The sequence below is a fragment of the Ranitomeya imitator genome, chromosome 2, assembly GCF_032444005.1.
Source record: "Ranitomeya imitator isolate aRanImi1 chromosome 2, aRanImi1.pri, whole genome shotgun sequence".
Taxonomy (NCBI): domain Eukaryota; kingdom Metazoa; phylum Chordata; class Amphibia; order Anura; family Dendrobatidae; genus Ranitomeya; species Ranitomeya imitator.
Genome location: NC_091283.1, coordinates 125,161,142 through 125,182,295, shown reverse-complemented (window position 1 = coordinate 125,182,295; position 21,154 = coordinate 125,161,142). Strand labels below are relative to the sequence as shown.

General features: G+C 43.3%; 1 protein-coding gene across 2 annotated transcripts in view; it reads left to right on the top strand.

The window, feature by feature from the left end:
• Positions 1-21,154, top strand: part of C2H8orf48 (chromosome 2 C8orf48 homolog) — a 52,700-nt gene that overhangs the window by 18,313 nt on the left and 13,233 nt on the right. The window lies entirely within an intron of this gene.

The window sequence follows — 21,154 nt, the reverse complement described above, 5'->3', positions numbered from 1 at the left end:
GAAACCCTGTCTGTGGCTGGGCTTCAAAGGAGACCGTGATTTCTGCTATGTGCAGCAATGCTGTGATATCGCTGTATATGCTACAAGTAATCAGATGATTGCATCTTTAAGCCCCCTAAGTGGGCTAACAAGAACAGTAAAAAGTAAATAAAATAAAAAAACGAAGAAAATAAAAAAAATCTAAGGCCAGTCATACACGATCTGCAAGAGAAATTGACATGCTGTGGTCTGGAAAGACGCGACACATGTAAGTCTCCGCAGTAAGCTGTGGGCATCTCTGGACGGATGGTGGATCTATGCTGTAACATCTGGACCCTGTGGAAGTACATAGCGTCCAACCCGCAGCGTTTACTGATTCTGTGCACATACCTTAAAAGTTCAAATCATCTCCCTTTCCCCCATTGGAAATAAAAATATTAAAAAAAAATTAAAAAATGCACATATGTGGTATCGCTGCATTCAGAAAAGTCCAATCTATCAAAATATAAAAACAATTAACTCGATTGGTAAACAGCGTAAATGGAAAAGATCAAGAACGCCAAAATTATGTTTTTATGGTCTCCGCAATTCCACAAATAAGGCTAGGGTCACACATGCGAGTGTGATGCGCGAAACTCGCGCTAGTCTCTTGCATCAATACCCGGCAGCAACGTGCGGCTGCATGTATTTCTATGTAGCTGAACGCTCTGGTCCCAAGTGCCTGTAGCAGTGCCGGGTATTGATGCGAGAGACTTGCATTGCACTCAGAAGTGTGACCCTGGCCTAAGGCTGTAACAAGCGATCAAAAAGTCATATCTATCCCAGAGTGGTACTAATAAAAACAACATCTCACCCCACAAAAAATAAGCCATCACAAAGCTCCATCGACTGAAAAATAAAATTTTTACGGGTCTCAGAAAATGGTAACGTGACAAAGCCACCTTCCCCCACCCCCCCCACCCCCCCAATTTTTTTTTGCAAACTTTTGAATTATCTCTGTCCCCCATGACGGCACCACGGAGAGAGGGGATCCACCCACCAAGGACAGGAAACCTACAGATAAAAAGGCGGTACCTCTCTTCCACATCAGTTCAGTTTCCTGTCCTTGATGGGAGACCTACAGAAGGGTTAGAGATGGGCCTGGCCACAAGTATCCTAAAAGTCCATATAGCAGCTTTAGGAGCGTTATTTAATTGCGATTTGGCAGGGAATCGTTGGAATTCCAGGTTCATTAGAGCAGCAGGGAGGTCAAGACCCCTGCCCTCACATAGCACCCCTCAGAGGGATCTAAAGGTACCTTCACACTGAACGATATCGCTAGCGATCCGTGACGTTGCAGCGTCCTGGATAGCGATATCGTTCAGTTTGACAGGCAGCAGCGATCAGGATCCTGCTGTGACATCGTTGGTCGGCGCAGAAAGTCCAGAACTTTATTTCGTCGCTGGACCTCCCTGCAGACATCGCTGAATCGGCGTGTGTGACGCCGATTCAGCAATGTCTTCACTGGTAACCAGGATAAACATCGGGTTACTAAGCGCAGGGCCGCGCTTAGTAACCCGATGTTTACCCTGGTTACCAGCATAAACGTAAAAAAAAACAAACACTACATACTTACATTCCGGCGTCTGTTTTCTCCGGCGCTCTGCTTCCTGCACTGTGTAAGCGCAGCGGCCGGAAAGCAGAGCACAGCGGTGACGTCACCGCTGTGCTCTGTTTTCTGGCCGGTGCTTAGTGCAGAGAAGCAGAGCGCCGGAGAGGACAGACACCGGAATGTAAGTATGTAGTGTTTGTTTTTTTTTACGTTTACGCTGGTAACCAGGGTAAACATCGGGTTACTAAGCGCGGCCCTGCGCTTAGTAACCCGATGTTTACCCTGGTTACCAGGGGACTTCGGCATCGTTGGTCGCTGGAGAGCTGTCTGTGTGACAGCTCTCCAACGACCACACATCGACGCTGCAGCGATCGGGATCGTTGTCTAGATCGCTGCAGCGTCGCTTAATGTGACGGTACCTTAAATCTAGTCCTCACAGCCTTATCTAAACCTCCATTTGAACCCTTGGCAGATGTCCCATTGAGAACCCTATCTCTTAAAACATCTCTATTGGTCGCCCTCACCTCAGCGCGCAGGGTTAGTGACATACAAGCCTTGTCAGTCAACCCCCTTTCACTCAATTCCTGGATGATAGAGTCGTTCTTAAAACTGTTCCGGCTTACCTCCCAAAAGTAGCTTCTTGGTTCCATAGAGCACAGGAGGTATCCCTTCCCTCCTTTTGTCCTAATCCCAAAAACAAGGAGGAAGAGTCCTTACACACGTTGGATGTTAGGAGATGCTTGATCCATTACATAGAAGCCACTAGGGAGTGTAGGGAGGATGGATCTCTTTTTGTCTGTTTCCAGGGTCCCCGAAAGGGGAAAAAAGCCTCCAAAAGCAACCTAGCAAGATGGATCAGAGATGCCATCAGCCTGTCGTACTCATGAAGTGGGGTGCCAGTCCTGGAAGAAATCAAAGCACACTCAACGAGAGCAGTGGCGACCTCCTGGGCAGAAAGGGTCGGTGCTTCAGTTGATCAGATATGTAGAGCTGCTACCTGGTCTTCACCCTCAACATTCTATAAGCGCTATAGATTGGACCTTATCTCTTCCTCAGATCTCACCTTTGGGAAAAGGGTGCTGGAAGCGGTAGTCCCTCCCTAATGTACCGTCTCTGCAATTCTCTCTGTGGTGCCGTCATGGGGGACAGAGAAAAATATAGTTACTTACCGATAACGGTATTTCTCTGAGCCCATGACGGCACCCGTACATTCCCTCCCTTTACGTATGGGTGTGCACACTAATAAATGCCCTACGCTAATACCTACCGTATTTTTCGGACTATAAGACGCACCGGACCATAAGACACACCCTAAATTTGGGGTGAAAATTGCAGAAAAAAAGATTTTTTTATAAGATGGGGGTCCGTCTTATTGTCCGAATGTACAGTATCTTACCTGAGGGATGGCGGTGGCAGAGCAGGGTCACAGGAGGCATGGTGTCGGCAGAGGTCAGGTGATGCGGTGTGGCGTGCACCTGAGCAGGGTCCCTTCCTGCTTAGGTGGGCGATGCCATGGCCTGGTGTCCATGTGAGGGTTGCAGCAGTGATTACCGGCAGATGCGCTGGGCTGAGGAGGTGCTGGGCTGAGGAGGTGCTGGGCTGAGGAGGTGCTGGGCTGAGGAGGTGCTGTGAGAGGGGTCCCGGGCTGAGGAGGTGCCTGGCTGAGGAGGTGCTGTGAGAGGGGTCCCGGGCTGAGGAGGTGCTGTGAGAGGGGTCCCTTTCCCCGGTGAGGTGATGCAGCAGCCCGGTAAGCAGCAGACCAGGGTGAATCCAGTTGTTATCGGTGGGGGCGGCCATCTTCCTGAAGCCGCGCGTGCGCAGATGAAGCGCTCTGCTTCCCGGGGCTTCAGGAAAATGGCCGCAGGAGGCCGCGCGTGCGCAGATGGAGATCGCGGCGGCCATTTTCCTGAAGCCCTGGGAAGCAGAGCGCTTCATCTGCGCACGCGCGGCTTCAGGAAGATGGCCGCCCCCACCGATAACAACAGGATTCACCCGGCTCTGCTGCTTACCGGGCCGCTGCATCACCTCACCGGAGAAAGGGACCCCGCTTACTGCGCCTCCTCATCCCCGCACCTCTGGCGCCATGGTAAGCCTGCATTGCGACTATTAGACGCACCCCCAATTTTCCCCCCTTTTTTGGGGGGGAAAAAGTGTGTCTTGTAGTCCGAAAAATACGGTAAGTAAATAGCCACGCGGTATCTTGATTAAGACTTCAAGTAACGTTGAAATTAGATTCCGCTTTTAACTTAAACTCTCTGTAAACAACTAATGCGGCAGAGAGGTACCGCCTTTTTATCTGTAGGTTTCCTGTCCTTGGTGGGCGGATCCCCTCTCTCCGTGGTGCCGTCATGGGCTCAGAGAAATACCGTTATCGGTAAGTAACTATATATTTTTTTACCACTAAAATAATAAAAAAAAAATTGTGCATGTTTAGTATCACTGTAACTGTATTGCATATATATACACACACACACACACACACACACACACACACACACACACACACACACACACACACACACACACACACACACTACAGTACATGCACGTACACACACGCATATATAAAAAACATAGTGGGAGCGCTTCTTTAGGTGGATGCATTTCCTGTTAGTCACCGTCCTGGGACGGGCTCCACACCAGTATATGATATATATCTTTGATATTTACTTTGTATATTTCTAGATTTATATTTGGTTCTCACTTTTGGGCCTTATTTGCATGCCTGTATTGGCTGTAGGAGATCACGTTTCGCTATTGATTTCTTATGTTATGTGGGTTTGTTTAGTTTATATAAAATTCTGAATATGGATTTAGCTTCCACTAGTTAATGAGTATCTCTAGGCTCTAGATACTGTAAACTGGAAATGTATGGTTTACCCTGATTTATTTCTTTCTCCTGTCACCCCACACCTTACTTTTTTGGGGGTTCCTTTGGCCAACTTGCTCTCCACTTGTCTGATGTGCTTCAATAGACAGATATTGGGCAGTCTCCTGAAAGAAGTTCAGTCCTATAAACCATAACGTAACCTACGATGCTACTACATAGAGATATTGAGGATTGTGGCCAGCCTCCTCCATATCCTTCAAGTGATTCAGCATTTTAGACTTTCTAGGTTCCTCCTTACCCCCATCCCTCATATACATGCACAAGTGACATGCTCTGCTAGTGGTGACTTATCGCACTCAAAAACAAAGGGTTGGGTATATAAAATTAAGCATGCCTGACCCTTTCAGTCCTTGGCATCGGGGAAGGATGTAGAGATGGGGAGTCCATATAACAAAATACACATCATAAACAGCACAAGTAGGAGCAACGCGGTCAAAAATCCTACCAGAGTGGGAGAAAATCTGGCAAGAGGTTGGCTCAGGTCCTACTATACTCACAAATGGAGACAAGAAAGCAGCACTCCAGGATTTTAAAACAGTGATGGTCTTCATTCACTGTTAACCCCTTCAAGACCTTGCCCTTTTTCGGTTTTGCGTTTTCATTTTTCGCTCCCCTCCTTCCCAGAGCCATAACTCTTTTATTTTTCCTTCAATATGGCCATGTCAGGGCTTGTTTTTTGCGGGACAAGTTGTACTTTTGAACGACATCATTGGTTTTAGCATGTCGTTTACTAGAAACCGGGAAAAAAAATTCCAAGTGCGATGAAATTGCAAAAAAAGTGCAATCCCACACTTGTTTTTTGTTTGGCTTTTTTGCTAGCTTCACTAAATGCTAAAACTGACCTGATATTATGATTCTCCAGGTCATTGCGAGTTCATAGACACCAAATATGGCTAGGTTGTGTTTTATCTACTGTAAGTGGTAAAAAAAACTCCAAACTTTGCTAAAAAAAAAAATTGTGCAATTTTCCAATACCCGTAGCGTCTCCATTTTTCGTGATCTGGGGTCGGGTGAGGGCTTATTTTTTGCATTCCAATCTGACGTTTTTAATGATACCATTTTGGTGCAGATACGTTCTTTTGATCGCCCATTATTACATTTTAATGCAATGTCATGGCGACCAAAAAAACGTAATTCTGGCGTTTTGAATTTTTTTCTCGCTATGCCGTTTAGTGATCAAGTTAATCCTTTTTTTATTGATAGATCGGGCGATTCTCAATGCGGCGATACCAAATATGTGTAGGTTTGATTTTTTTTTTTTTTTTATTTTGAATGGGGCGAAAGGGGGGTGATTTAAACTTTTTTTTTTAAACATTTTTTTTACTTTTGCCATGCTTCAATAACCTCCATGGGAGGCTAGAAGCTGGCACAACTCAATCGGCTCTGCTACGTAGGAGCGATCGTCCGATCGCCCCTATGTAGTAGATTTACTGCATTGCTATGAGTGCCGACCACAGGGTGGCGCTCATAGCAATCCGGCATCAACAACCATAGAGGTCTCAAGGAGACTTCAGATTTTTATGCCATCGCATCGCTGACCCCCGATCATGTGACGGGGTCGGCAAAGCGCTCATTTCCAGCCCAATGGCCGGAAGCGGTAGTTAAATGCCGCTGTCGGCGTTTGACAGCGGCATTTAACTAGTTAATAGCGGCGGTTGAATCGCTATTCCACCCGCCGCTATTGCGGGCACATGTTAGCTGTTCAAAACAGCTGACATGTTCCGGCTTTGATGCGGCTTCACCGCCGGAGCACGCATCAAAGCAGGGGATCTGACCTCTGCCGTACTAGCATATGTGCTATATTTTAACTCAATCAGTAATACCATCTTCAAGCACTATTTCTGGTTTTCACTGCACCCATTATATGGTCTGCTGGTCCCAATGAAATCGGCACCCCATCACTGATGCATAATGTGTATGGGCACCTTTTGGTGCCTGTATGGAGAAGGTGTCAGGAGACCCTCAGTCTTATCTTCTCTGAGATCTCGTATCTCCATCAGTGAGAACAGATGGCACTGAGACTGTCATTATAGGAAGGACATTTTTCTTGGAACGTCCTTGAGACATCTGCATTGTAAGACTTCAGTTAACTTCTTTTGCCTGGAGATACGCTTTTAAGACCGCAACAATGTATGCAAGGCATTTATCATAAAGCTTGCATTGCTATAAACAAAGTCTCTTATCTATTTTGTTATTGCAGTAAAAGGTCAGTGTTCCACACTCAGCAGAAAAAGACCGCTACGCTATCAAAGTCATCATTTATGACAATCAGATCATTTTCCTGCATGGTCTCTCCTCACAATTGGATTTACTCTATAATCTCTTTTTGAAAAAAAAAAAAAGGAAACAACTGTTTTATTCTCTAGAAAGATCAGCCTATGGTGCCCTGAGAGATAACGGGAAGGTCCGTAATGACCACAACAACCGATAGTAAAAAAGAGGATCCTCCAACAATTGAACTTAAAATAATTGTATTGAAAAAAAACATGAAAAAAAAATCTTAAACCAGAGATGACGAATACCCAGATGGAGAACGAAATAACACTGAAGCCGACTGTGTCAGAAATACAGTTTTGAAATGATAAAGAAATAAGTGTGGGGCATAAATATACTCCTACGGGTATGTGCCTACGATCAGGAATCGGCAGCGCTTTGGATGCAGCACATGTCCCTTGCATCCAAAGCGTTGTCGATTATTGTACACAGGTGATTCCGCATGTGTTCACTGAACTGTGAGGAATCGTTGCGCCCAATACATTGTATGGGTGACATTTATCTTGCCAAGATCAAGTGACCTGCTGCGGTCTGGAAAGATGCACCGTATGTTTGTCTCCACAGGTGAGCCTCGGGTGTCTCTGGACGCGTAGTGGGCATGGGATAGTGTGGACACAAATGGACCCCTAATGCTGACATATTACAGATTTTGTATCCAATAAGATGAGTGGCAACTGGTGAACATGACCACTAGTTAGAATGAAACCATAATACCAAGTCAGATATGCACGTACTCTTGATTAAAATAAGTATTATCCATTAGGCATAACCCACTGTAAGAGGGAGAATGACCAAACTAGAGTTAGTTATACATGCAAGGAAATTAGAAAAGCAAAAGATGACAGATAAGCATCAAAACCTCCAATAACCACGAAGGAGATTACCTAGACAAAAATGCAAAAGAACTTATAATAAATGACACAGATCCGGAAGATACATGTGTGAACTGTGAATGAAATTTTTGTCCTCTTGATAAAGAAAGCTATGCACATATAAGGCAAACAATGAAGACGCAAAAGATGCATACTCTGAATAGAAGGAAATAATGGGTACAAATAATCTGATGGAGATGTATGAAAATGCATGCCCCACTATCACAAAAAATGGAAGATGCAAATGAATATTAACATCAAAAGAATTAGCAGGCTTGCAAAATGGACATATAACGTTTTTTCCACCTGAAGAAATTTAAATCATCAACAAGAACATTATTTAATGGCCCTAAAACAGGTGCCAGACACCAATCTATGCAGTAGAGTCCTTGCTTGTGTTGGTGCACTTCTGATTGATGAGCAACATGTCTGATCTACTGACTTTTAACACCACAGAGCGTGTGCTTTACAACTGGGTACTTTCCCAACGTTTTGGCCAGCCATACCCAGTTATTGTAGATCCGAGGAGGAGGAGACGGATGTGGGTGCATCCACTTCTAAAGCAACGGATCAATAAAGGCCATTTCAGCCGTCTGTATGCTGCTCTGAGGACAAATCCTGACAAGTTCTTCAACTATTGTCGGATGAGGATTCAAACATTTGATATTTTGTTGGAGATTTTGCGACCAGGGATCACCAAGAAGGACACCAGGATGCGCAAATCTATTTCAGCAGAGGAGCGCCTTATCCTTACGTTACGGTATGTAGAAATACTCTTTGTCCAAAATAATTTAAGACTTTAATGTTGTTACCCCTTTTTCCAATTAGCTAATTAAATGGTTATGTAACTTCCACATCATTTGGCCTTCTTTGATAATATTTCATTTTGGCAAACATCAAAGCCATCGCATGTCCTTAATGTTTTCATAATCATGCCATCTTAGTTACATTTTTTTTTTGGCCATATAACACTGTATTGTGTTCATTAAATTTTTTTAAATAATACTCTGTTTTCTTTTAGCTTCCTTGCCACTGACCTATCATATGCGGCACTGCATTTAGAGTTTTTACTGGGCAAATCTACAATTTCTGGAATTGTGCGGGATACATGCACGGAAATCTGGAGAAGACTCCATCAAGAGGTGATGCCTGAACCCAAAATGGCAGACTGGTTACGTATTGCACAAGGATTTCAGGACACCTGCCAGTTTCCGCACTGTATTGGGGCACTTGACGGAAAGTACATCCGTGTACGTAAGCCGCCAGGTTCAGGGACCCAATTCTATAATTATAAACAGTTTTTCTCTGTAGTGCTGTTGGACCTAGTCGACAGCAACTACAGGTTTATAATTGTAGATATTGGGGCCTATGGGAGAACTGGAGACTCTAGAGTCTTCAGTTCTTCCATTATGGGTCGGCGGCTGCGCAACAGTGAATTGGATCTCCCACCCCCAAGTCACATACCAGGGGCTAATTTGGATGCGGTGCCTTACATGATGGTAGCAGATGAGGCGTTTCAATTATCAAGGAACGTCATGAGGCCCTATCCACGGAGAGGCCTGGACTACTGGCGCAGAATTTTTAATTTGCGTCTTTCCCGTGCCCGCCGTCTGGTAGAGTGTTCATTCGGCATTCTCAGTGCAAAATGGCGGGTACTTCAGTCTGCAATCCAACTGAGTGAAGGCAATGTCAATGGCGTGATAAAAGCATGTGTTGTTCTTCACAACTTTACAAGATACCATGATTGCCCATCATCTGCTGCAGATGAAATTGATTCTGCAAATACTGGTCTTGTCAACTACACGTGTTCTTCCTTCACGTCGTCAGCCCTCAGGCCTAAAAGTTCGTGATGTTTTAACCAATTTTTTTGTGTCACCAGAGGGATCGACTGTTTGGCAAGATAATGCTGTTTTGCTGTAAAGTTTAGTTATATTGTAAGTTAATAAATACCATAATTTTCCTGTTTGAATTGTGTAGTATGTTTCTCCTTCAGAAATTAGCTAAGTGTGTAAAGTTGTCACATCATGTATGTAGTTGGACCAATACATAACACTTACATTTGTTAAACAATTTTTACTGCTCAAAGCATATATATTTTTGCAAAAAACATATTCTCAGCATATGTAATTTGAGCCATATAAACCAGAGGAAACCAGAAAGATGAACATGCCAAGGTCACAAATAACTTAGACCATACAAAAGCCTAAATGACAGGCCAAAAAAAGTCCAAACAAATTACAGGTTCTGGTAGGTTGGGGGTGGTGATGGCGGGTGTCCAGCATGTGCGGAACTTGGCCTAGGTGGTTGACCAACCACACTGTCAACCTGTGTTATTGCAGATATATATGGAGGGTGTTGTGGCAAGTTTCTATCCTGTGTATGAGGTAAAACTTGATGTTGAGGGTAGAAGGGCATCAAGCCCTGGGTACTGGATTGTCCCATTTGGTCAGACCCCCCAATATGGCCATGTCGAGCAGACACATGTTGGGACCAGCCTCCAAACATGTGTCTGTTCAAGTGGTCATATTGGGCAGTTGCAGGATAATCATAAATTGGCCTGTTTTGGGGTTGTTGGGTGCTTTGGGCAGGCTGTTGTTGTGTAGCTATTCGTGGCGGGGGTGGTGCTGCGACTGTTTGGGTTTGGTCCTGTGGAAGGTCTTGCACCGCCAGAAGGTTGGTAGCTGACATTTGCCACCGTTCAAGGTAATTAAAAACATGAGTCAGGTTGTTTGGGGGTGTGGCCGCATCTAGAACAATTTGGATACAACCTCTGGTCCGCAGCCTGAGCGAGCGTGGAATGGGCCGTAAATAGCGGGCAAGACTGCGGAAGTACGCTTCCTCCCCATCGTCATGGGCAGCCCTGGACAAATAGTCCAACACCCCTGTATCCACTTGCCTCCTGGTGCCAATGTTAGAAGCCACCCTTCTGCACCGACCACGGTTTGGTCTTGTAGTAGGCTGTGGTGATGTATCCAGAGCCAAGGTTGGACTGCTGCTCTGGGCTCCTTCCTCCACCTCTGGATTTGCCTCCTGTGTGGCAGAAGACGCTGCTGCTGGTTGTGGTGGTGGTTGGTTGCTGCCTGTTGCTTGGCCAGATGGTCCAGCCATTTCAGCACCTTCAACAATGGGGTCAATCACCAACTCGGAGTCAGATGCAGTCTCCCTTTCTGTCAGATTGGACTCTGTTCTGTATTTCACAAATGAATTTAAAAAAAAAAAAAATAGCTACATATTCACGTAATAAGACGTGTTAAATATTTTGAGACATGCATGCACTTACGGTCTGAGCTCCATCACCGGTGCAAGAAAATTAAGCGGATCAAAATAAAGATATTTTCTTTTTTTTGTTGCTACATCACCACTCCACCCAGAAACTTGACGTTCACGCCGGTATTGGTCCCGGCAACTCCGCTAGCGTCTAGTGACATCATTGACTGCAAGGATCACAAATTTTTAATTTAAATATGAAGCACATAACTCAAACCGGTACAGGGTTTGCAATCACACACGGGCCCTGGAGCCTAGGGGGACCTAAAATTCCTTTGGGCCTATATTAAAGGACTGTAGCTACATCCATATTTGTGTGTCTTGGTAATGTTTTTGCATCCTCAACCAAGAGCTTGGATCATTTACTTCACTCATAAACACACCACATATGATGTGTTCATGCTTATTTTTATCAGGAACCCAATATAAAACCCCATTTTTGTTTAAAGGATGGTACTTACAAATTTCTTGCTGAACTTCTTGAGGTCGCTCATCAAAATCGGGGAACATGTGGCGACAGATTGACCTCCATGCTGCGTCATTACGTGCACGGTCCGCATAACGTGCGTCGCGTTGGTCCCATAATTCTGGTCTATCATGGACCAGAGCAATCAGCATCTCCACATTAATATGCCTGGCCATGCTCCAACACAGTACACTCCGTGGAGGCGTGCTTCCTGCTTTGCAATCCAGTGTGGGCCAGAAATTAGCATGCCAAAGCTTCCTGATAATGGATGATTCAATTTCCTGTCACCTGGAGAAGTCTTCCGTATTTCTCGCAATGCACACGCATGGTCCGTATGTAATCCGATTTTTTATCGCACCCATAGACTTGCATTGGCGATTCTCGGCCGAGATATGCTGACAATCGCAGCATGCTGCGATTTCACTCGGATCCGGAATACGGCCGAGAAAAAATCGGATGATGGGAGTTGCACCATAGATTAACATTGGGACGACCGCAATGCGATTTTTTTAGCGCATTGCACTCGTCCGTATTACGGTCTAGTGTGACCCCGGCCTAAGAATGAGACCTGCAGCCAGCGTGCTGGTCAGGGGGGAGGAGAGCCTTAGGTTCCCATACGGACCTCTCGTGGTTTTACATGGCCATTTTTTTGCTTTTTTAATTGTTTTTATAACATGTCTTGTTTTTTTGTGTGTTTTTTTTTGCATAAATAAAATGTGTTATATATTTGATCTAAAGCATTTGTGTGGTTATTTGTAAAGTGTCATCATGATCGTTATACACACTGCTTTTTCTCTTCCCTAAGTTGTTCAGTTTGTGTGTGGTCAGTGATCCCCATGCATATTCTGTAGTGCCCTCAAGCTTCTATTTTTCCGATAATAACCTGACCCACAGTACCAGTGAGATGGAAATGGAATATTGTATATGGTATATCCCTATATAGAGATGGTTTTTAAGATATATGGGGGTTTAAAATTTTTTTTTTCAATAAAATGATTTATTTTAAGTTCAGTTCTTGGAGGATCCTCTTTTTCACTATAGGTTGTTTCTCTAGAAAGATGTCTCCATAAACTTGTGTGAGATGAATGTGGTATCAAACAAAAGCTGTGATCTGACTTATTCAGAGCTGACTTGTTTTATCAATCCCCAGTAACTAGAAGCCCAAAAAATGCATACCTAAATAAGTCCCCCCTTACTATTGAAACTATATGGGAAGCTGATCTGGGAGTGATACCGAGGGATCCGTGGGGCCGCATATTAGGTCTAACATCTCTTCATTCCTTTTCTGAGGCTCAGAGGTTGTCGCAATTATATTTGATTAACAGAAAATGTAGGACTCCAAAATTTCTATATTGGATTGGCGCAAAGCAAAATACCCAGGTGCCCGAGATTTGCTTTACCTAATACCCATAATTCCCACATCATGCGTATGATGTGGGGAATGCAATAATATTAGATCGTTCACAAATGATGTTCTAGAATAAAATTAACAGTATTTATGGTATATTAATGAACCCAGACCCGAAACTATGTACAGTTGTACTCAAAAGTTTTCATACCCCGGCAGAAATTTTACTTTCTTGGCCTATTGCCTGAAACACTGATGTCCAGCCTATGATTGGTGCTGTAAGAAATCGCTGGTTAACTTTTAACCGTTATAACTTACTAACCCACCCAAAAAAATTATGTTTCAAAAATTGTGCTGATGTAAGGCTACGTTCACATTAGCGGTGCGTCGGGTGCAGCCGCGGCGACGCATGCGTCATGCGCCCCTATATTTAACATGGGGGCGCATGGACATGCGTTGTCTTGCGTTTTGTGATGCATGCGTCTTTTTTTTTTGCGCAAGCGTCAGTGCGCAGAGGACGCAGCAAGTTGCATTTTTTTTGCGTCCAAAAGCAAGCCAAAAATGGACACATGCGTCACAAAAACATGCGTTTTTGCATGCGTTGTGCGTTGCGTCGCCGACGCAACACACAACAACGCAAATGTGAATGTAGACTAAAGTAGAAATGTTATTTATTAACTATTTTGTGTGACATAACTCTCTGGTTTAACCCCTTAATCCCATATGACGTACTATCCTGTCGAGGTGACCTGGGACTTAATTCCCAGTGACAGGATAGTACGTCATATGCAATCGGCCGCACTCACGGCCGTGACAGCTGTCACTATATAGTGATGTCCACTCCGGGACAATGTGATAATGTAAAAAAACAAATATTTAGATGTGTAAAAAAAAAAAAAAATTATATTGTTCCCATGAATACATTTCTTTAAATAAAAGAAACAAACAATAAAAGTACACATACAGTCATGGTCAAAAGTATTGACACCCCTGCAATTCTGTCAGATAATCATTTTCTTCCTGAAAATGATTGCAAACACAAATTGTTTGGTATTATTATCTTAATTTAATTTGTCTTAAATGAAAAAACACAAAAGAGAATGAAGCAAAAAGCAAAACATTGATCATTTCACACAAAACTCCAAAACTGGGCCAGACAAAAGTATTGGCACCCTCAGCCTAATACTTAGTTGCACAACCTTTAGCCAAAATAACTGCGACCAACCGCTTCCGGTAACCATCAATGAGTTTCTTACAATGCTCTGCTGGAATTTTAGACCATTCTTCTTTGGCAAACTGCTCCAGGTCCCTGATATTTGAAGGGTGCCTTCTCCAAACTGCCATTTTTAGATCTCTCCACAGGTGTTCTATGGGATTCAGGTCTGAACTCATTGCTGGCCACCTTAGAAGTCTTCAGTGCTTTCTCTCAAGCCATTTTCTAGTGCTTTTAGAAGTGTGTTTTGGGTCATTGTCCTGCTGGAAGACCCATGACCTCTGAGGGAGACCCAGCTTTCTCACACTGGGCCCTACATTATGCTGCAAAATTTGTTGGTAGTCTTCAGACTTCATAAAGCCATGCACACGGTCAAGCAGTCCAGTGCCAGAGACAGCAAAGCAAACCCAAAACATCAGGGAACCTCCGCCATGTTTGACTGTAGGGACCATGTTCTTTTCTTTGAATGCCTCTTTTTTTCTCCTGTAAACTCTATGTTGATGCCTTTGCCCAAAAAGCTCTACTTTTGTCTCCTCTAACCAGAGAACATTCTTCCAAAACTATTTAGGCTTTTTCAGGTAAGTTTTGGCAAACTCCAGCCTGGCTTTTTTATGTCTCGGGGTAAGAAGTGGGGTCTTCCTGGGGCTCCTACCATACAGTCCCTTTTCATTCAGACGCCGACGGATACTACGGGTTGACACTGTTGTACCCTCGGACTGCAGGGCAGCTTGAACTTGTTTGGATGTTAGTCGAGATTTTTTATCCAACATCCACACAATCTTGCATTGAAATCTCTTGTCAATTTTTCTTTTTCGTCCACATCTAGGGAGGTTAGCCACAATTCCATGGGCTTTAAACTTCTTGATGACACTGCGCACGGTAGACACAGGAACATTCAGGTCTTTGGAGATGGACTTGTAGCCTTGAGATTGCTTATGCTTCATCACAATTTGGTTTCTCAAGTTCTCAGACAGTTCTTTGGTCTTCTTTCTTTTCTCCATGCTCAATGTGGTACACACAAGAAAACAGGACAGAGGTTGAGTCAACTTTAATCTATGTCAACTGGCTGCAAGTGTGATTTACTTATTGCCAACACCTGTTAGGTGCCACAGGTAAGTTACAGGTGCTGTTAATTACACAAATTAGAGAAGCATCACATGATTTTTCGAACAGTGCCAATAATTTTGTCCACCCCCTTTTTTATGTTTGGAGTGGAATTATATCCAATTTGGCTTTAGGACAATTCTTTTTGTGTTTTTTCATTTAAGACAAATTAAATAAAGGTAATAATACCAAATAATTTGTGTTTGCAATCATTTTCAGGAAGAAAATGAGTATTATCTGACAGAATTGCAGGGGTGTCAATACTTTTGGCCATGACTGTATTTAGTATCGCCATGTCCGTAACGAGCCAACCTATAAAACTGTCCCACTAGTTAACCCCTTCAGTGAACACCGTAAAAAAAAAAGCAAACCGCCGAACAAAAAGTAAAATAACACGCGATGAAAAACAAATATAAATAACCATGGTACCGCTGTAAACGTCATCTTGTCCCGCAAAAAACGAGCCGCCATACATCATCATAAGCGAAAAAATAAAAGTTATAGTCCTCAGAATAAAGCAATGCAAAAATAATTATTTTTTTCTATAAAATAGTTTTTATCTTATAAAAGCGCCAAAACATAAAAAATGATATAAATGAGGTATCGCTGTAATCGTACTGACCCGAAGAATAAATCTGCTTTATCAATTTTACCAAACATGGAACGGTAAGAAAAGAAATTCCACAAAAGAAATTCATGAATAGCTGGTTTTTGGTAATTTTGCCTCACAAAAATCGGAATAAAAAGCGATCAAAAAATGTCACGTGCCCGAAAATGTTACCAATAAAAATGTCAACTCGTCCCGCAAAAAACAAGACCTCACATGACACTGTGGACCAAAATATGGAAAAATTATAGCTCTCAAAATGTGGAGACGCAAAAACTATTTTTTGCAATAAAAAGCATCTTTTAGTGTGTGACACCTGCCAATCATAAAAATCCGCTAAAAAAGCACTATAAAAGTAAATTAAACCCCCCTTCATGACCCCCTTAGTTAGGGAAAAAGAATAACATTTAAAAAAATGTATTTATTTCCATTTTCCCGTTAGGGCTAGGGTTGGGGCTAGGGTTGGGGTTGGGGTTAGGTTTAGGGTTGGGGCTAGGGTTAAGGCTACAGTTAGGGTTGGGGCTAAAGTTAGGGTTAGGGTTGGGGCTAAATTTAGGGTTAGGACTACAGCCAGGGTTAGGACTACAGTTAGGGTTGGGGCTAAAGTTAGGGTTGGGGCCAGGGCCGGACTGGCCATTGGGCACTTCTGGCAAATGCCAGAAGGCCTGGTGCCAATAGTGGGCCGCTCAATCCCTGCACGCTGTGCCACTGGGCCGACTCCCCTGCCAGCGCCGATTCACCCCCCCCCCTGCCAGCGCCGCCGCATTCAACTATACCGGTGTCTGAGGCCGGTACAGTTGAATGCAATGATGGAGGAGAGAGCGTCAGCTGACGCTTCCTCTCCCATCATTCCTCTCTCTGCCTCTGACACTGCGGGTGCGCGATAACGTCATATCATCGCCTACCTGCTGTGTGCCGGACAGACTGCAGCCACTGAGACCAGAGCCAGGAGCAGCGCGGGGCACAAGGGGAGGTGAGGATTGTGTGTGTTTTTTTTTTTTTTTTAATATATCAATAAGTGATAACTGGATTGTGGGGCTATTGGGGGGCGCTACATTACATTCTATGGGGGGACTGTATTACATTCTATGGGGGTTGTATTATATTCTATGGGGGGCTGTATTACATTCTATGGGGGGCTGTATTACATTCCATTGTATTATACTATATGGAGGACCATGAGGAGTGTATTATACTATATGGAGGACTATGAGGAGTGTATTATACTATATGGAGGACTGAGGAGTGTATTATACTATATGGAGGACTGAGGAGTGTATTATACTATATGGAGGACTGAGGAGTGTATTATACTATATGGAGGACTGAGGAGTGTATTATACTATATGGAGGACTGAGGAGTGTATTATACTATATGGAGGACTGAGGTGCACTATACTTTATGGAGGACTGAGGTGCACATTATAATATATGGAGGACTATGGGGTGTATTATACTAAACAAGCAAAATGCTGCCTATTCATCGAGTGATTGGATTGTTTATGTGGGAACAGAAATCCTTGTTCTCAGCAGCATATCGCCGGTGTAAACTGTAGATTTGCTGCTGATAACATGATGCTGTATGGGGACAGAGTGGTCTAATTGTGATTGTTCTGTCCCCATCATTCTTTCTCAGTTGGTGTAAAGAGGCCGGGAAACAAGCGAATGACTTCAGTATTGTCGATCACACTCGTTTAGTGGCCTGAGATCAATGCATGTAAATACAGCAGATATGCTTCGCAGGGAGACCAGGCAAGAATGATGACAGTTGTAGTTAGCACCCGGCGCCTGGGAATAGCGCTAACTCTACTGCTTTTCCCAGCCGCCACGGCATTTAATTCTGGTATGTGTAATGATTTTTAGGGTTGATGTCAGCTGCGTAATGTCAACTGCTATCAATCCCTGGTGTAAGTAATGGAGAGAGGTGTCTATCAGACACCCCACTACTAGCCCAGACCTGGCGAGACCCAGCGATTCTGAAGAGCGGTGACAGTAGTAACAATACCGCTCTTCACAGTCGCCGAGCTCAGCGCAAGACCCGGAATATCTGAAGAGCGGTGACGTTACTGATGTCACCGCTCTTCAGAGTCACCGGGTCTCGTGCTGCACAGCGGAACCAAAAGTGGCTGTAGGCAAAGTTTATGGAACATCAGAATGAGGTTCCACAATCCCTTCATTATCTACGAGATCCAGTTATGTAGGTAAAGTAGCGGCTTTTCTTGGTTCTGCAACTAAAAGCCATAAATTGGACTGAGCTGTAATGCTGAATACAGCTGTAATTATATGGTATATAGTCGTGTTACACTCCCCTCACTTCGTGTAACCTACAAGTGTACAAAGATATTATACAGTCACCATGTGACACGTGGGCCTGTGTACCTTCAAATGCCAGGGCTGAATTTTAGTCCCAGTCCGGCCCTGGTTGGGGCTAAAGTTAGGGTTAGGGTTTGGATTACATTTACGGTTGGGATTAGGGTTAGGTGTGTGTTGGAGTTAGGGGAGTGGTTAGGGTGGTGGTTAGGGGTGTGGTTGGGGTTAGGGGTGTGGTTGGGATTAGGGTTAGGGGTGTGTTTGGGTTATGGTTTCAGTTCCAATTGGGGGTTTCCACTGTTTAGGCACATCAGGGGCTCTCCAAACGCGACATGGCGTCCGATCTCAATTCCAGCCAAGTCTGCGTTGAAAAAGTAAAACAGTGCTCCTCCCCTTCTGAGCTCTCCCGTGCGCCAAAACAGGGGTTTACCCCAACATATGGGGTATCAGTGTACTCAGGACAAATTGGACAACAACTTTTGAGGTTCAATTTCTCTTGTTACCCTTGGGAAAATAAAAATTTGGGGGACTAAAAAAACATTTTTGTGGGAAAAAAATTATTTTTTATTTTCATGGCTCTGTGTTATAAACTGTAGTGAAACACTTAGGGGTTCAAAGTTCTCACAACACATCTAGATAAGTTCCTTGGGGGGTCTAGTTTCCACTATGGGGTCACTTGTTAGGTGTTTCTACTGTTTAGGTACATCAGGGACTCTGCAAATGCAATGTGACGCCTGCAGACCAATCCATCTAAGTCTGCATTCCAAATGGCGCTCCTTCCCTTTCGAGCTCTGCCATGCGCCCTAACGGTGGTTCCCCCCCCACATATGGGGTATCAGTGTACTCAGGACAAATTGCACAACAATTTTTGGGGTGCAATTTCTTCTGGTACCCTTGGGAAAATAAAAAATTGGGGGCGAAAAGTTCATTTTTCTGAAAAAATTTGATTTTTTTTATTTTTACGGCTCTACATTATAAACTTCTGTGAAGCACTTGGTTGGTTGGTCAAAGTGCTCACCACACATCTAGATAAGATCCTTAGGGGGTCTACTTTTCAAAATGGTGTCACTTGTGGGGGGTTTCAATGTTTAGGCACATCAGGGGCTCTCCAAACGCAACATGGCATCCCATCTCAATTCCAGTCAATTTTGCATTGAAAAGTCAAATGGCGCTCCTTCCCTTCCGAGCTCTGCCATGCGCCCAAACAGTGGTTTACCCCCACATATGGGGTATCGGTGTACTCAGGACAAATTGTACAACAACTTTTGGAGTCCATTTTCTCCTGTTACCGTTGGTAAAATAAAACAAATTGGAGCTGAAGTAATTTTTTTGTGGAAAAAAAAGTTAAATGTTCATTTTTTTTTTTTAAAACATTCCAAAAATTCCTGTACAACACCTGAAGGGTTAATAAACTTCTTGAATGTGGTTTTGAGCACCTTGAGGGGTGCAGTAAAATGAGAAATTGCTGGTCAACTTTTAACCCTTATAACTCCCTAACAGAAAAAATGTTGGTTCCAAAATTGTGCTGATGTAAAGTAGACATGTGGAAAATGTTACTTAAGTATTTTTTGTGACATATCTCTGTGATTTAAGGGCATAAAAATTCAAAGTTGGAAAATTGCGAAATTTTCAAAATTTTCGCCAAATTTCCATTTTTTTCAAAAATAAACGCAGGTAATATCAAAGAAATTTTACCACTATCATGAAGTACAATATGTCACAAGAAAACGATGCCAGAATCACCGGGATCCATTGAAGCGTTCCAGAGTTGTAACCTCATAAAGGGACAGTGGTCAGAATTGTAAAAATTGGCCCGGTCATTAACGTGCAAACCACCCTTGGGGCTTAAGGGGTTAACCCATTACTTGCCAAATTAAATTTTTTACAAGTACGGATTTTTCAGAAAAGGGCGTCCCAATGTTCAATTAAAAATGACAATGACATGATTTCCTATTTTGAAAACATTCATTTTACAAACACAACACAAAAAATTGGACGTAATTATTAAAATTATAAAATCTTACTTGCTAGAAGCTAAAGATTAGGCGTCCCTAAAAAAGGACATTGGTAGATAATGGGTTAAGGGCATAAAAAGTAAAAGTTTGAAAAGTAATATTGAAGAAATTTTACCACTATCATGAACTACAATATGTCACAAAAAACAATCTCAGAATCAGTGGAATTCGTTCCAGAGTTATTACCCTCATAACAAGACAGTGGTCAAAATTGTAAAATTTGTCCTGGTCTTGAAAGTGCAAACAGCCTTGGTGGTTAAAGGGGTTAAAAATAAATAAATTAAAAAAATAGCCCAAAAAATAAAATTGCACTACCCGGATTCCCTATTCATCTGATTTCACAAATGATCACTGACTATTAGAAAGTTTGAATCTTGGAAATTCTAACTTCATTTCCATCACATCTTTAGTCTTTTGGATCATTTGTAAAAAGACCAAGTAAAAATACATTTGCAATTCTGATATCTACTATATAATTGTCTAAGGGTCACTTCCGTTTTTCTGTCTGTCCTTCTGTCTGTCACGGATATTCATTGGTCGCGGCCTCTGTCTGTCATGGAAATCCAAGTCGCTGATTGGTCTCGCCAGCTGCCTGTCATGGCTGCCGTGACCAATCAGCGACGGCCACAGTCCGATTAGTCCCTCCCTACTCCCCTGCAGTCAGTGCCCGGCGCCCGCTCCATACTCCCCGCAGTCAGCTCCCGCACCAGACTTCCCTCCAGTCACCGTTCACACAGGGTTAATGCCAGCAGTAACGGACCGCGTTATGCCGCGGGTAACTCACTCCGTTACCGCCACTATTAACCCTGTGTGACCAAGTTTTTACTATTGATGCTGCCTATGCAGCATCAATAGTAAAAAGATCTAATGTTAAAAATAATAAAAAAAACAAAAAACCTGCTTTTCTCATCTTCTGTAGACCTACGATGCGCTCGCGTCTGCCGCCAGCTTTGGCCCGATGCGTTAGAATCGAGCCACCATCTAGTTCTATATATCGGCCTCCATTCATCATTACCTTTGTGCCTGTTTTTGTCTAGTTTTATGTTTTGTGCCTTTTTTTTGTTTGTAATCAATTCATTCTTCTATTTAAACCTTTATTGAAGTCTGTTTTATATGTGCTCACCTATTTTTTATTTTTGTTGTATGCTTTGTGGGCAGAGTTTAGCGATTCCAGAAGTTTTCAAGACAGGAAAAAAAATAATATTTTGGCGTTGTGCC